The 4,110-nt window shown below is 34.0% G+C and overlaps 1 long non-coding RNA gene across 1 annotated transcript; it reads left to right on the top strand.

Annotated features, from left to right (window-relative positions):
• Window positions 1-1,202, top strand: LOC117124395. Its single transcript, XR_004447967.1, has 2 exons — window positions 1-132; window positions 544-1,202. It is a non-coding gene; the product is annotated as an uncharacterized LOC117124395 (long non-coding RNA).
• Window positions 1,203-4,110: the final 2,908 nt, after the last annotated feature.

Below are 4,110 nucleotides of genomic sequence, written 5' to 3'. Positions count from 1 at the left end.
TTGCGAAGTCATCAATATCTACGGTCAAACACCTCTGCCAAGGAAAACGGACGTGTGTTGTCCAGGCTCATAACCGCCTGTTTGGTGACCCCTGTGTCAGAACGTTCAAGTATCTCGACGTTGTGTATGAGTGTGAGTATAATTCTATGGTTTAAATTTTGTCCAATTTTTAATTATTTGAAATTAAAAATGATGGCTGGTCTTGAGGACCCGTGGCAGCCGCAGTTTTTACGCCTGTACCCGGATGTAATGGCTCGGCCATTTGAGTCGAACCTCGAGCGCTTTTAGACTTTAGTTATAAGCTCTATGCAAATCTGACTACATTAATTTCCATCGATTCTAGCGTTATATACTTTTGAATGTTTTTTTTCATGCCAACAATATTTATTCTTTGATTTGCCCCGAAGCGAAACATAGGCCTATAATTGAAGCAAAGTCATTCTCAACAATAAACGCCCGAGGCTTTATTTAAATAAATATAGCGTCTTGCACAATAATTTAACATAGGCCTAATATTAATTAATTTTTAATTCTTTTTTATAGGCAAGTAACATCAGGGCAAGAAGTGATCAACCCGACTGCGTTTAATGGTAACAAAAACAAGAAAATTGTTTAATTTCAAACTTTGATGATGAAATTTCTTTATTCAGACATTAATTTTGAGCAATCATGGTTATCCTACAACTATTTTCTATAACCTGTCTTTTGTCAAGTTTATTATTATTTGGGAGTAGAGAAGAATAGTACCTTAACAATGCCGACTGTCCAGTCCCTGTTCAGAGGCGGATTTAGGGTGGGGCACTGAGGTAGTTTTACCACTGCCGTCTTTTTTTTAACAGTAATATTTCTGAAACAGCATATAATGCACACGAATTATTATACCATTACTTGATACTTATTTATCTACATAGGCCTAATTATATTAGATCTAGGCCAATGTTCTTCTGTGATTAGGCGTAATCGTTCAAATTGATTACCGTAATTAAGTAAAATCTAATCTTTCCCGCTCATTCATTCCCATTTACTAATATCAAAGAGTATAGAACTGCAGTTCTATACTTTTTGCTAATATATAACCCGGTGGTTATTATATTGTTCGGTGGCATTTTTCACATTGTGGTTTATGACTTTATCTCTTCGCTTGGAATTTAAATGTGCACTCACATTACATAATAAATTTGTTTGCAACCAGAACCCTGAAATCAGTAGTTGTCAATTTATTTAGTGTGTCTTTTTGACAAACTGTTTTTTTTTTTATAAAGTTATCAACTTCTAATGGAATCCTGATCAGTACAATCAATCTCACTGACAAAAGTCTAACTTCTTATTAAAACGAAAATCAAGTTGAAGATTTTTGCAGAAAATCAAGAAAATATTATTATGCGTTATGCGTCTGAATAGGCCTATGCGTTTTTAATTAGCAAAATATATAAATATCATTTTTAATTTCAATTGTTCACTGTCAAGTTAATTGAATTGATGAATCCCAATTATTCAAGCATGTTCAAGCTATTAACGCAACACGGAGGTGACGGCGCTATAAATTACTTCATTTAAGAAAATATTAATGTGTACGGACGTCATTCTTTTCATGGGTTAAATTGAAGCATTGCACACTATGCGACTAGGTATTCTGTCAATGCCATGTAATCCAGCAAGACATTGTCGTTCAACTGATCAACCGTTTATATAAGCATTCAAGTTAATAACGCAACACAAAAAGCAGGTGGCGCTGTCGTAGGAATAAATAACCTTCCCTCATTATGTTTACACAGCGCTTACCCTATCTGAAACGTTGGTTGCACCAGTGGTGGCGCCAGAGGGGATGGGGGACTGGGGATATAGCTCCCCTCGTCGGGGAAGACGGATACATTCCGTCGGGGAATTAAAAAAATTTAAAAAATATCTTTACATGTCTGTTCGTTTAGCAACCATATCGCCTTCAATGACCTATTTGTGTACCGTTTGTGTTAACTTTTCATCACAATAATAACAAAAAACAACAACAATAATAATAATAATAATAATAATAATAATAATAATAATAATAATAATAATAATAATAATAATAATAATAATAATAACATGAATTCACGTGCCGTTTTATTGTAAGTTATCCGACTACCGATTACTTTTCACATTGAATTAAGCCCATGAAACAACATATTCTTCTTCACAATAAATTAATTACGTTCAAAAATCTATTGGAACCTAAGTCAGCACTATTTTTAAAATGTCAGTGCATATTAATGTTATGTATTGAAATAAAAAAAAATACAAATGCCCCTCTCCCAGTTTAAACAATTCTGGATCCGCCCCTGTTCAATGGGACTAATTAAAAAAGGTTAACGTTCTAGTACGAAACATGCTTGTTTAGATATCCTCATGATGTTTGGAATACATCTTGATCGGGGAGCAACCTCGTGGTTTACAGATCTCAGGCAAAATTTCCAAAATTTAATAACTTCACTTTGAATTAAAAGCTTGTACTGTGACGTTCCCGGTGACATTGTGTTTTCTTAACTCCAATGAGGCTCTGATCGATAAAATCAATCTCGCTGATGAAGGTCAAACATTTTTACTAGAAAAATCAAGATTTTTGCAGAGAATCAAGGAACATTATCCTTCAATCATCATGCGTTATGCGTCTGCTATAATACGTTTGTTAGGGCCTATGTGCTATGCTTCTAGTCTGTTATACGTTATATATCTTGTGTTATGCGTCGATCGTGTGTCTGTTTTAATTAGCAAAAATAAAATTCATTTTAATTTTCCATGAAAAGTCATTACACTAAGCAATTCAAATATTACATTTTATTGTTCAAAAAGAAATTTCAAGTAGTCGAACGTAGGTGGCGCTGTCGTCAAATAAATAACTCGCCTACTGCTCAACGATGACTGAATGTTTACGTTCATTCGGTGTTGATATACTGTATCTAGCATCCTGTGTAATTAGCATAAAACATTTTCGGTACAGCACGAGTAATATCGATACACCTAAATAAAATGTTTTCTATCCTCAATGAGTAAAAAATAGGCCTACTACATTATAACAGTATAAAGTATGTATGTATAGGTCGGAGAACAAACCATGAGAACGAGTTTTTGTATGAATCAACCTTTAATCACCAAAAACGCTGTTGCTATAAGGAAACAAATTCCATTAAGCAAATAACAAAATATCAATATACGTAGCTGTAATATTGTCATAATATACATGAATATTTCTATGTTATTCTAATATAAACCTTTTCTGCAAGTTATAATACTATAAGGTGAGTTATATCTTCTTAAATTAAACAATATGTGAATGCATTACTGTACTTATGAACGTGGGACAATTATCTATAGCAAGATTTCAAGCAAAGTATTATTTATCATAGTCTCAAGCACGCATACCGTGAATTTTGCTCACTCCGTACCATATGCAGATTCCTTACAGCTACTAATACAAATGTAACTGTTATCCAAATGATGCTATAATACAAATTAACATCTGAAATACAATAAACATGAGTTTAACAACAATTATGCCTGTCTGTGTGGCTTTTTCTCTATAGCATTAACAAATACTAACTCTATCCTCAATATTTATACCAAATTCGGAAATAAACGTGCTACGACATTTTATTCCTTGTACTGATTATTAAGAAACTTAATTTAATGCAAGTTAGACCGTTCTATTTTCTCTATGGTTAGACCAAATAGTCAACCACATAGCAATATATTTGGTTATTAACAATAGTTTCTACATTTACCATAATTAATGAATATTCAATGAATGTTCACTCAAGCGTGAAGCACAAATCTCAGTAGGGGTGGGGGGTTGCAGTCTGCCCCCCTGGCCCCCGCCTTTTACGCCACTGCTTATAAGATGAATGGGAATATGAATCATGCAGATCTGGAATCAAATCTAGGTGGTGGGGTCAACATTCCTCCCCCGGGAAAATTTTGATTTCTAGATGGCGGGAAATGACCTTTCTCGACTTTTGAGCTAGGTGTCTAATGACTTTGTTCAAAATTCAAGGTTTTCCCCCTCATGAAAAACGGTAAGGTAAACTTTCTCAGCAGCCATACAAAAATCTCCAGACATTATATATTTTTCGCCAA

The sequence above is a fragment of the Anneissia japonica genome, unplaced genomic scaffold (genome assembly GCF_011630105.1).
Source record: "Anneissia japonica isolate Jap-2015-1 unplaced genomic scaffold, ASM1163010v1 scaffold750_len1593409_cov174, whole genome shotgun sequence".
NCBI lineage: Eukaryota > Metazoa > Echinodermata > Crinoidea > Comatulida > Comatulidae > Anneissia > Anneissia japonica.
This window is presented reverse-complemented; position numbering and strand designations above follow the sequence as displayed.